Below are 13,364 nucleotides of genomic sequence, written 5' to 3'. Positions count from 1 at the left end.
TTCTTTGGAACCTACTCAGGCAAAAATATTTGGGGTAGTTTCTTTAACCGTTTTGTGTGACATAAAAAGGTGACCTGGATGCTCTTTATCTGTGACATATATCTATGACTTAGTAGCTCTCTGCAAAGCTGCTTTTCACTTCTTTGCCTGCAAGGCCATCTATGTGCAAGCTGAGCATTGGTGGTATCACAAGGTAGAGGTAAGAATGTGAGTGACAACCTTCCCCACTCAGTCACTTTCCTCTTTCTGTTCCCAGTGAGAATACAAAGACTATAAGGGTTTAGACAGCCCCTTCACAGTACAGTCCTATATGTCTACTCAGAAGTAAACCACTTTGAGTCAAATGGGGCTTACTTCCAGGTCAGTGGACACTGAATTGCCATCTTTAGTGTCCTCTCAGAATCTGAAGAGGCAGCCTTATCTTTCTACACCTCAGAACAAGTTTCCTTTTCTACTGTGGAGATTTCTTTGTTCCTCTGACCCTCAGGTGGTTGTTGTTCTCTCCTCCTGGGTAGTGGAAGGCTTTGGGTCTATTTACTCTTTCATTTCAAACTTTGTCCGCAGTTCCTTACTGGTGTATTGAGGTGGGGGCTGTGAGGCTGCAAAGAAAGAGAGGAAACACAGAAGACCAGAGCTTAATTTCTCAAAAGTAAAGTGCCCAAGGGTCAAGCCTGCCTCTGTCCCTGACATCCTAACCCTTTAATTCAAGCTATATGGTGCCTTGTTGCAATTATTTGGTGATGAAGTAAAGGCAGGGACGCTGTGCACACTTTGCATTTATTGGTTACTGCATCCCATGTACGGGGGCAGGGGAGACTCAGTCCTTGCACTCAAAATATGTACTGTGATAGCCCCATTCTCTGCATTCTTCCGAGTGACCCTGAGAAGAGTGTGGCTTACTCTTAGACCTTCATCTCTTCTGTCTTTCTTCTTGGCTGTACTGCTGTCTGAAACAGAGAGGTGCGTTGGATTTATACTGCCAGTGCTGGTCCGCATGAGTTTGCAGCCTGGGCTTTCTCCAGCACATAATTTAGTGTGTCTCTGGGGCACAGCGACACCAGTGCAGGACTTCCTTCTGATTCCTCTCCATTCGCCAGCATTACTTCTTCCTCTCATCTCTCTTGAGTTTCTTTGGAGAAGTCTGGTCCGCTTCACCGTTCACAGCTCATCAAGTCCACCAAGGCAGTCAAAACTGACAAGGCTTTTTAGAGGGGAGAGCAAGGGGGAAAGGTGTCTGTTTTGCTCTTTCTGACAACCTAAGTTAGAATTTAAGAGGTGTCAAAAGCTAATGCAATGTTTTTGCTTCGAAAGAAGGAAGCTATGGGTTGCAATAGTCGACAGATGTTGGTGTGAGTTCAGTTGTTCCTTTGGACAGTATGATCCTATACACATTTAGTAAGCATTAGGGGGCATTGAGTTCAATTGGACTTACTCCCAAAGGGAGTAAATACAAGGGCTTTATTCTTGAGTGAAGAACACCCATCCCATATCGTTCCCTTTTCCTCAGGATATAAATCCAGGACTACATAATGACAAGTCTGTGGAGTAAATTGAATTGAGCTGTACTTCTGAGTAAAATTGAAAAATGAGTGTTGGAAACTTACTCACATCCATAAAATATACATTGCTTTTCAGTTTCCTCATGTGGTTTCAAATTCTTGTTGGACTTTGGGGTTCTCTGAGTTACATTGTTTTTCTTTTCTCAGCTTAAGGAAAAACTTTTGATCAACATAAGCTGTAGTTCTCAAGGCACATATATTAGTGTAAATCCCTTAACACCAGGTTTTTATTACTGAGTGAAAACATTTTAAGAATACTCCCCCATATCATACCTTTTACATCAGGATAAATAAATTCAGGATTACATAACAACAACTCTGTATATTCCTATACTCATAATCATCAACACAAGTTAGAATTGCTACTCAGGATGAAGGCATGAATTGAAAGACTCACAGGAACTTACCGTGTGTAACACAATTGTTAGAACACAGAAAATGTGTTTGATTATCTTGGGATTTCACCTCTGGGTTATCGTTACCGTCAATCCATATTTGTACATTTTTAGAACTCCCTGGTTGGCCACAGCATATGGAGGACATCATGCCGGTTATCCCTGTTGTACTAGAATGAAACTCTAGCAAATTCACTTGTGTGCTTATGTGACACACACAAACACTTTTTCTGGCTCACACTCTGGAAGCTAAAGATGCCTCCACACAAGTTTAGGATTGAGTCGCATATTCAAGAGTTGGCTCTCAGTTTGTGGCAACATTAAGGGAATCCATTGCATGTTGGAGCCGGCCATTTGGATAGGCAGTTGTCAAATTGCTCCATCATTGCCACATTTCTGTTTAACCAATGATGTGAGTAATTCCTTTCATCAGCTTTCAAGGCCAGTTTAAGCCTATCTGGGTGTACAAACAACTGGTCAGTTGGAAAGTACACTGAGGTGGCTTACAGTTTGTTTGTTTTTTTGTCAGATGAATAGCCAGCCCCATGTTAGAAGGCTCAAAGAGGCTGAAAGAAACATTGGATTTAATTTACCCACATGCAAATTAAATCACTGAATTGTAAAGGTTCACGCAGTTAACAAAAACAAAGAGTTTTCTCACTTCAGCGTTATGTTCCACTGAGAATACAGAATAAGTAAAATTCTGTTAAAACAAATGCCCCAGTTTACATTCAGCTCTGTGGAGACATGAAGTACTTTGTGATTCGAACATACATGCTTCTACATCACCATCAACAATATATATGCAAAAACACTCAAAGGGTAGGAGTGTAAATGGTTTTCTTTGTTTCCCAGTTCCATAATGTTCTGATACATATTTTTCTATATGACTTCTGTGAAAACATTCCCTTTGTTCAAATGCCTGAGAATATCTTGGGATTTCCTTGTATCACTGATGCCTGCTGTCCTTCTGTATGTGATAGAAGAAAGTGATAACAGAGGATGTAAGAGGTGATTTAGCTTGTCACTTGTCAATTACCATATTTTTCGCTCTATAAGACGCACCAGACCACAAGACGCACCTAGTTTTTGGAGGAGGAAAACAAGAAAATAATATTTTTGAATCTCAGAAGCCAGAACAGCAAGAGGGATCACTGCGCAGTGAAAGCAGCAATCCCTCTTGCTGTTCTGGCTTCTGGGATAGCTGCGCAGCCTGCATTCGCTCCATAAGACGCACACACATTTCCCCTAACTTTTTAGGAGGGAAAAGTGAGTCTTATAGAGCAAAAAATACGGTAATTGAATTCACTGGCTGTCATATCCAGAGTCACAGATAAAGGGGGCACGGTAGGCATATCTTGTATGGGGGAGTATAACTTGTGGAGGGGATAATTATTCAGTTAGAGATTCTCCCTTCCAGTGGGAGTCAAAATGCAAATTGTGGGCCAGCCCATAACACAGGAACATGAGAAGCTGTTTTATACCACTGTCTGTCCATTTGGCCTGGTATTACCTTCTCTGACTGGCAGTGACTCTCCAGAGACTCAAGCAGAGGTATTTCTCACTTGCTACCTGATTATTTTAACTGGAGATTGAACTAAGAACCTTCTTCGTGCAAAGCAGGTGAGCCATCATTCCTCCAGAATATACTATTGGGGGTCCTAATCATGCCTATTTATCGAATGATGTTTCTGGCCCTTTTAAAAATAACAATACATGTTCAGGTAAGGAAGAATTTGCAAAGTGCATTTCCTTTACGGAGGACAGATTTGTGGCATCCCATTGGATTTATACATGGCTTCAGAATAAAAAAATGACCAAGCAATAAAATTATAAGAAATGACAAAATGGGAGAGAGGTTGTGACAGTGTGTTCTGAAAAAGGGGGAGGGAAGGTACAATACTCTCATAAAACAAAATCCTATTGGAAACCTTGTGGGCAGCAAACTGTGGAGCGACAGTCAATAAGATGCTGCTGAGTGAATGGGCATTCAGTGTAGGGAGCTCCTTATTGTCTGACATTCTTTGCAACTAGCAGAAAAATCAGGGAAGATCCATTGTGACATAGATAAGATACAGAGCCTGAACACAGCACACAAGTCCCATTTGGCACTTACTCAGAGGATTGCCCTAGCGTTCCTGATCTTGCTTCTCTCTGTGGTTTTGAAATGTCTTCAAAGGAGAGGAAGAAGAAAAAAGAATCCTTTCAGAATATTTTTCCTGTGCTTGGCTTACCTGCTCAGAAAGGAGATGGTGAAAGGACAGTTGTAATAAATCTGACTTTGAATCTTTTAAAATAAATTTGAGGGAAATAATCTATTCTTGATTCTCACTTGCTGCCACAAGTTTTTAATTGAGAAATTGAAACCTCTGAAGAAGAAATACAGCATCCTTCACATGATTCTTAATTTCCTTTCATGACTGTCCAATCAATCTTCATGTATACCGTTTGGTAATCATGAAAAAGCACGCATACTTCTTTTTTTAAAAAAAGAAGCAATTCATGGCTTATGTCAAAACACACTATATGATTCCATTTATTAGTAGCATCCCAGTTGCTACTTGCATTGGTATTTTGCAAATAGAGTTCATTTTGACAAATTTAGATGCTATATTAAAAATTCCTGTGAGGTAGATAAAATACCTGCAGATGTGAGAAATCTTCTCGAAGATAGACTATATAGCTTAAATGTTGATTTCTGTAAGCACAATGTTGCTGTCTACGCTTTCCCTATTTGATACAGCTCACTGATGAACTAATGTTCTGTTTAGCCATTTGATATGATCAAATGCATGATCTGCTTGGGGGTTATGCATAACCATCAAGCTTTTCTTTCTGAGAGTTAACATTCAGAACTGTTGCTTCTGTGGAGAGTTTCTCCCTTACTTATGGTCACTTATAAGTAATCATAGACCAGAAGGAGAGAGAAACCTCATTACTTCAATGTCTAATGTTTATGAATAACATTTCCCCCTTATAATATGATCAATTAACTTGTGAATGAAGGCAGGTTTGCTGCTCACTGCTCTGAATAGCAAGGAATTATGTTACACATTAACTCTCTCATTCATATAAATACTATAAATGAGGGCATTCTTTGCTGTTTGCTGGGATCTGTGATTATTGTTTTCTTGTTAGTTTGCTTTCTCTTCCCCTATAGAAAGGTGACTCCTATGCAAAATAACGTGGGCGTAAGTAAATCCCAAGATAAGCAGTAAAAATTGCACCTTAAAGGCTACAGTATTATTTTTTTTGCCCCATTGCTGCCTTGGATCCTGCACTTGGAGTAATATGGGATATAAATAAAACAAACAATTAGCAGTATTGATCAAAATAAAATACAGGTTTATTTTGCACTTTAAACATTCAGTAAGTTTCAAGCGTTGCAACTAAGGTGGATGTTTCGAAATGAGGCCTCTTTTTACTCATCTGTTTCTCTTAAGTGATAAAACAGGAATTATTTTTTTAAAAAATCTGTTTTAACAAGTTTTTGGATTATAGGCTATCCTCCCTCTCCCCGTCTCATAAAACAATAAAGTATGTAGTTGTACTGTTTATTCAGAAGTAAATTCCACTTATTTCAGTGGGGATCTATTTCCAAGTAAATATATAGGCTACATTTCAACACTAGGGATGGGCAGGTCAGTCCTTGCCCGTTTTGCGTATGTTCATTCCATCCCATTTCCACATTAAGCTGCAATTTTTTAAAAAAATCTCTATGGAGTGTGTATTTTATCCTAAAGTACACATCTTTATATACATTTTTGGACCTTATTTTTTGAACCACTAAGCACATGGTAAAATTTGGAGATGTGAAATCTGCGAAGTAACTACATTCCAAACATTGCAGTAGTCTGGGAATTGTAGAATCAGGTTAGTTAATGTATAGCAAAGAACAAATTTTTAAAGCATCTCTGCACAGCACACAAAGTGCCATCAAGGTCTATTGCACAATGATCCTAGTCCTTTACAACTTTATGTTTGCAGAGTTACCATTGTTTCTCATTGTGGGCATTTTGCTGAGATTTTTATTGTGAGGCTGGGTTTCACCCTTTGACTAAGCCTGAGCTGCCAAACACATACGAGGCAAAATGCTTTTGAAAGTATTCATTATGTACCTGCAGACTTCATGAGAAATTTTGGCACAGACTATGGACTGATTTGTATAAATGGGAGGTGAGGGAGAGGACTCAAAAGGATTTGCGTAAATTGTATTTGCATTTACTCAAGGGGAATGTAATTTTCTGACAGGGTGGTGAATATAGGCCAGATGCCTATGATCAGGGCTAGCTCAAGAGCTTTTGCTATTATGTGTGGAGAAGGGGTAGGAGCAGCGCAAGAGGATCCATAAACAGAATAAAGTGCATCCCAAAATCCATTTCAGTGTCATTGAGGAGGCTTCTGAGATCTTACTGATGGGGCATGATTGAGAAGATGTGAGGGGGAAATAGGAAGTGCAAGTGCCATTTCCTGCTTGTGTGCTGGTGTTTCTCCACAATGTCCCCCTGGGGAGATGTTCACATGGCCCAAGTTGTTGAAATTAAAAGTGGGGACAGGGCTTTTGCATTCAGGTCCTGCAAGCAGGATTCCCATAGGAATATGGTGGGCTACTGTGAGAACAGGATTCTGGAGTAGATGGACATTTGACCTGATCCAGCAGGGCTCTTCTTGTGAGCTTATCCCTTCTCAGAGATGTGTGTGAAAATTCTATTTGGAATGTTGTTAGAGATGCTTTCATGGGGAACCAGCTCAGGCAGATGCAGTGCGTAAACCTGAGCTTTTACCCTATTTCCAGAAGTGGTGTTTTTTTTTATATGTGCCACTTCAAACAGCTGCCTGAATGGTTGTGCCAACCCAGTCCTAGCTAAGCTATCTGGATAACTAATGGTTTTTAAATAAAATAAAAAAAAGGGAAATGTATACTATACATGGCACTATACATGGCAGCAGGCTAACATCAAAATAAAGAACTACATATATATATATATATATATATATATATATATATATATATATATATTCACTTCTGTTGTTCAGACTTCCATTCTGTGTGGTAGTACACTGACCATTTATAACCAGCTATAAGATAGATAGTGGGAGGCTTAATTCACTGTGTTGTGTCAGTATTTGCCTCAGCCATTTCAAAATAAGTTACTTTGCCAGTGTCATTCCGTTTAAGGAATTCAGTTACAAATGACGCATTTTATAAAATTGTTTCAGCCACCTTTAGAGCAATGTAGGAGAAAGTTGTGGGTTGTTCTATAACACGGGAGAAACTTTTATTTGGAATAGTTCACTATATGTCTTAGCAAAGTTTTAGAATACAGTTACTTTTAGAACATAAATTTAGGATTTGTAGGACTGTGATCTTCATTCTCTCTGAAACTGTGAAATCTATTAGAAGGGGTGTGTTATGATCATCATTAAGCAATACCCATAATATATTTTGTTGTTGACAGTAATAACTGCTAGAACCATGCTGTTGAAAAGAAAATGCAAACACTGAGATGATGTGAATAAGCTAGCCCTGTTCAGATGCTCATATGTTACCAGACATCCCCATTTCCTGGGCACAGTCCTCGGATTTACAAATAGGCCCCCATACAAAATCCATCTATTTAGTAGGAAGTTGAAAAGTGTCCCTGGATTCATTGAAAAAAATCTGGTAACCTTATGACATATGAACATTCAAGGGATTGAAGTGGGGAGGGGTAGCATGCATGCAAGGCCTGCCCACAGTGCCCTCACGCAGGCAGGGTCTTCTTCAGACCTTTGCATATTTAGCACAAAGGTCTGAAGGCGGTTTCTACATTCGCTTGGCTGAACACATGCAGAAGCCTTCTCAGGACTGGAAACCCTGATAAGGCAGGGGACATGTGTAGTAGATGTGTTCTTCATACCTTCATGTAAAACACACATAAAGGTCTGAAGAGATATCTGGGTGCACGGGGGCACTGGGGACAAAGCTGATGCAGTGTCCTCTTCCCATTTTATGTCCTCCTGTGTTTGGACAAACAGCCAAATAAGACTCCTGCTTATGTTCGTTAACCCTTCAGCAAAAAATTCCTGGCAGTTTTATATAGAATGACACTGTAATCTTTCAGATAACCTCTCTTGCATTAATAACTACTTATTAAAGAAGAAAATAATCAGAATTGATCTCTCTCTCTCTCTCTCTTTCTCTCTAAATAAAAAAGAGCCCTGCTCATTGCCATGGAAACCTTTAGGACATTGATAAGATAACCTCTAAATGCTCTAGGGGGTAGGGGAGATTTGTGTCCTAGAAAACTGGCTTTCAAATTGCAGATTGAATGGCCATTAACCAGAGGCCCAGTGTCTGCTGCTCTAGAATATGAATTGTCTTTCTTCTCCTTAGCCTACTGAGTAACAGTTTCCAGGTTTGTAAAGCATATTATTTCACCGGAAACTCATTCACTAGTGGAGATGGGCAAGAGGAAGCGGCATCTTTCTATTGTTACTGCTGTTTGTCGATAGGGCCTAGCCACATATTATTATTATTATTATTATTATTATTATTATTATTATTATTTTCTCCCTTGTCTGCTTAGCAGTGGAGGGTCTCCACAGTATCCTAGCAACCACAGGCTAAAATGCTTGGCTGCTGGTCTTTTTGCCATCTCTGCCTCTCTCTCTCCCCCACCCACTTAGTTGCCTTGACTGTGTCAATGAGGTGGCAGGACTGATGCCTTGGGGAACTCGCCTCAATCTGAAGGGAGATCTCTAGTTTACAGAGGCAGGTTCTTCAGGTTAAGTAGCATCAGAGCCTGCTACAAAACCTGAACGGTGCTGTCGCTTCTCTGTTTGTTCTTCCTGCTCCTTGTTTTAGAATCCACTGTGATGAAGCCTCAGCTGTATGCTGGAAAACTATTCAGTGTTTGATGGGCAGCACAGGCAGAGGACAGTCTCTTTAGATCTGTCTTGTTTCGCTCACTTACTTCAGGTTTTTCTCTCTCTCGGACCCAGATAGCACATGAAGGCTGATGCAGACCTGGATGTTTAATGCAGATTTGCTCCACTGATATGTAAGGAATAAGGTGAAATTTCAAGGGCTAGAGTAGTATGTGAGTGAGAAAGCATTCAGAGCCTTTTCCCTGCTTGCTGTTCATAACCCCCAGTCCATCCTTCCAGGGATACTTTTCTTCCAGTCCAGTTTAATTTATAGTATCAGAGAAGGAAGTACTACATGGGAAAGCATGGAGTATGTGGGGACGTCACACATTTTTGTGATTTGTGATAGTTCACCCAGATGTGAGCTGTTCAGTTCATGTTGCAGTGATCAGGTTGTGAAAATGTGTGTGTGAGAACCATTAGGACTTTGGGACAGAAATCCGGGGGGGCTTCCAAAGGCAGCAAGACTGACTTCCTAATTTTTGAAATAAATGAAGTAATACATGTTACTAAAGCTGGTGGATGTAAGACCACTGTGTTATATTCAGCACTGTGTGAGAATTCCATTTGTACAATGGGACCTCCCCTTCCTCTTCTCTCTCCACATGCTCCTCCCATCCCCATCTGCTCTTAGAGTCCTCTGGAGCAGGAGCTGAGGCTGTGCGAGGGAGAGGAGGGGGAAGATTCCATGGCACAAGCAGAAGAGTGTTGCACAAGTGGAATGGCAGCGATGGATGCAACCTTTAAGTCCAAAATTACGTAACTGCATCAAGCAGGCCCAAGTTCATACACTTCAGACTGCAAACAGGAACACCACCAGCACATTTATAACAACAATGCTCTTCCCAATAATAATACCATCCCTTGTGCCATTCTGTAACCAATAACTTTCCCTTTGTCCTTACTGGTTTGTTCTCAGTTTCTAGGAAGCTGGTGTTTTCTTTGTGAAGGAGTAGGGCATTCACAATAGTGACTAAGTTGCTGTAGACCTCAGCATCCCCTTCTTTCCTGTCTTTCCAGCTGAAGTTTATTTTCACAGATATTTTGCCCTTTTAAGGCAAATAGCTTGATCAGTGCTGAGTCTCGATTTTAAACAGACTACACTAGCAGTGACAGAGTACCAGGACATTTTTTAAAAAGCTCTCTCTTAATTTCCTCTGTCCATCCCCTGCAAACATCTGGCTTTCTGCGAAAAGTCACAGAGCTACGTGCTGCTGCTGAAAGTACTAATCGAGAGGAAAAGCCAGGAGAAGGGGAAGCATGCTAAAAGAAGATTGGGGTGGACAGTGAAATGGGATTTAGCATTCAATTTCTATCCCCCTTTTGTGTCTTTCATTACCTCCCAATTCCTCAAGATAATCTCCCAATAGCACTATTCTTCTGCAACAGAATCCCCCCCCAAAAGAGAGAGAGAGAGAGCCCAAACCCTACCATAGGGGTTGCCAATGTTGCACCCTCTAATCTAGATGTTTTGAATTACAATTCCTGTCATAGGAACCTAGGAAGCTGCCATATACAGAGTCAGGCCCATTGGTATTCTGGCTCAGTATTGTTTACACTGATGGGCAGCAGCTCCCCAGAGTTACAGGCAGGACATCTTTCCCAAACTGAACCGAAGATGCCAGGAATTGAACCTGGAATCTTTTGAATACAAAGCAGGTGATCTACCACTATCTACAGCCCTCCCCCTGGTTGGGCACCATGTTAGCAACCCCTGACATACCATAAGACTAGTATTTGGAAAGATGTATATGAACATTTTATTTCGGACTTGGTTATACTTCTGGCCAGCATCAAATCCCAAGACGTAAAACCTGGGTCCTGACATCTTCTAGCAGTCACAACAGATCAGCATAAATTGATCCGTGTGCAAACATTGCAGCTGATACCTGTCTCCTGTCAAAGGTTGTGCTTTAATTCTGTAGTCTGAATTCAATGTGGAGACTACCTTTGTTATTTTATTTAGTACATTTGCATGATATTGATTGGTGACTGATAGGTTTGAATGCAAACTGTATCCACCCATCTATGTAGATTTTTTTCTAGCTTTGGGATTCTTATGTGCAAGGGCGAAAAGTGGTCCCTTCAGTATATGAAAGACAATGCTCATATTTTCTGTATGTTTTAACAAAAGCATTTTACTAGCAACTGCATTTCATTTTACCTGTTTGTCTAAGGAATTGAAATACTTCACCTAAATCCATTCTCTAATAATATGCCAGTTCATAGTGCTTGTATTTTCTCTTCCCCAAACACCAATGGAACTCTCTGCCTGCCTCTGCTGCTATAAAAAACGTGTGTGTGTGTGTGTGTGTTTTAAATGATGACTAATTGTCTTTTTGCATAATGAGAAATGGATATTTTGGGAACTTGGATGCAACACACCAACAATAGCTCCTCATCCACCTCCACCCCATCACCACTGTCTATCATGCTCTCCATTATATACAAACAGGATTGTACAATTCGTGACCCACCAAGCTGAACCAGCCCACCAGCAGGCTGGCCAAATGTGTGTGTGTGTGGGGGGGAAGACATGACATAACTCCTGCACCTTTCATAGTTAAGCAGAGTTGAGAATTTCAGCAGATGTCGCTTGTCATTCTACCTACTCCCCAGTCATGATTATAACTTGACAGCTTCCCCTGTATTTGCAGTTCCAGTAAGCCAGCTACACAGGGCAATCATACATACGGGCTGCATTTGCTTAATAGGGCATATGTCCCTCAAGCATGCACACACTTTTTTAAAAAAACAACTTTGCTAGTGTTCTGAATGTTTGTGAGCTAAATTTGTCAGGTTTGGGGGCCATTTGCTAAAGATAAATGGTCACACACAATTCTCCAAATAATCTGGAGAACAAAGAAGTTCCTGAGGACTCACAGGCTCACTCCTCCCCATGCTAACTCAGAATTAATTGGTTATTCAATCTTATGCATGCTTATTCAGGAGTAAGTCTCGTTGAGATCAGTGGTTCTTATCCCAACCTAACTGGATTGTGTTGCTACTGTTAACACAGACCATAGTTTCTCATATAATATCAACTGGAAAATTACAGTCTGTGCCCTCCAAAGAAGATATTGACTGTGTATTTTAATTATGGGATTTTGACTAGGTAGATTATTATATTTTAACGCAGCTGTTCCCTAACCTGCTATCTCAGGACAGGAACACCTTCTAGACTACCAAAGCATCTGTCTAGGAGGTTGTACTTTTTATCTGCCTTTCTGTACCAATAAACTCTCTGGTAAGTTGCTACATGTTACTAATTGTTCCTGATAAGGCCCATTTCAGTATGTAATTTAATCATTATACCTTGGGCTAAGATTGTCAATATGGAATGCTTTATATGCAGGGTGAACGTTTAATAGAATTGCAAATAACTTTTAATGATAATAAGCTTCATCTAATCAGTGTCAATGACTAGGTATTATTTTCATTCCTGGTTTTAAAATATGAAAATGCATTCAGGAGATATAGAGCATACAAAACACATTAAGTGTAATAAGAATTACTAGAGATACTGGGGCATTCATTACAGAGAGAAAATAATAAAAAATAAATACTTCCATTATGAATACATTATTATATCATAAATCTGCCTATTACACTTAAATACTGTGAATAACACTCCAACAGACACTGCTGTTGAACAGTCATTATTCACTTCATTGCAATTTCTCTAAGGAATTATAACCCCTGGGCAATGAATGTTGTTTGCAGAATAGTACCTGTGCCAGTGGGCTGCATTTTATAAATGCAGTTGTATATTGAGAGAAAGAAAAATAGTACATTAATAATTATTCTTTATGTGCATATCTAGGTGAATTTCAAGTGTGTGGAATTCACACTTGAAACAGAATGTTGAGGACCGTCTATAGTTCATGAACTAGGACAAGAGTTTCTACAAATTTTAATGTTTGGATTACATAAATCAGATGTTTTTGCTTCTCTTTTTAACAAACTATGGTTAGTCATTGTGCTTAGTTTCAGCCATGGTTTAAGGACCAAACTGTTCATAATCCTGGTTTCTCCTAACCACGGTTCTTGGCTCAGACAAAACATGGAAGTGAAAGCTTTTAGTCTCTTCATGGCTGCACGTGAGCCTGTGGCTCACTCAGGCATACAGTAGTGGTAAACTGGTTTAGCATTCTCTCCAGTTGCAGCCATCCAGCCATCCATCTTTTCCTGAAGGCTGTATCTTGCATGTTTCTGAAGAAGACATCAATAGCTATACATCTCCTTTTTAGAAGTCATTACCAAAGTGGTTAATGACTGAATTGTAAGGTTACCAGAAATTTGAACATAGACAAATGCCATTTGTTTTTACTACATTGTTTAATCTCTTTTGTTGTTGTTGCCAGGAGTACATGTACTGTATTATTATTGTAAAGAGCATGGTACGTTATGAGGACATAATGTCTAGGAATGTTGCTTAGACATTCTGGCACCTGAAGCAAAAAATTGAAATAACCTCTGTTAGGAGGGATAAACTGGAGTA

At 40.0% G+C, this 13,364-nt stretch overlaps 1 protein-coding gene across 5 annotated transcripts in view; it reads left to right on the top strand.

Moving 5' to 3' along the window:
• Positions 1-13,364, top strand: part of PRKG1 (protein kinase cGMP-dependent 1) — a 583,893-nt gene that overhangs the window by 73,068 nt on the left and 497,461 nt on the right. The window lies entirely within an intron of this gene.

Source organism: Podarcis raffonei, chromosome 5 (assembly GCF_027172205.1).
Source record: "Podarcis raffonei isolate rPodRaf1 chromosome 5, rPodRaf1.pri, whole genome shotgun sequence".
Lineage (NCBI taxonomy): Eukaryota > Metazoa > Chordata > Lepidosauria > Squamata > Lacertidae > Podarcis > Podarcis raffonei.
Note: the sequence above shows the minus strand (reverse complement) of the source record. Positions and strands in the feature narration are given on the sequence as shown.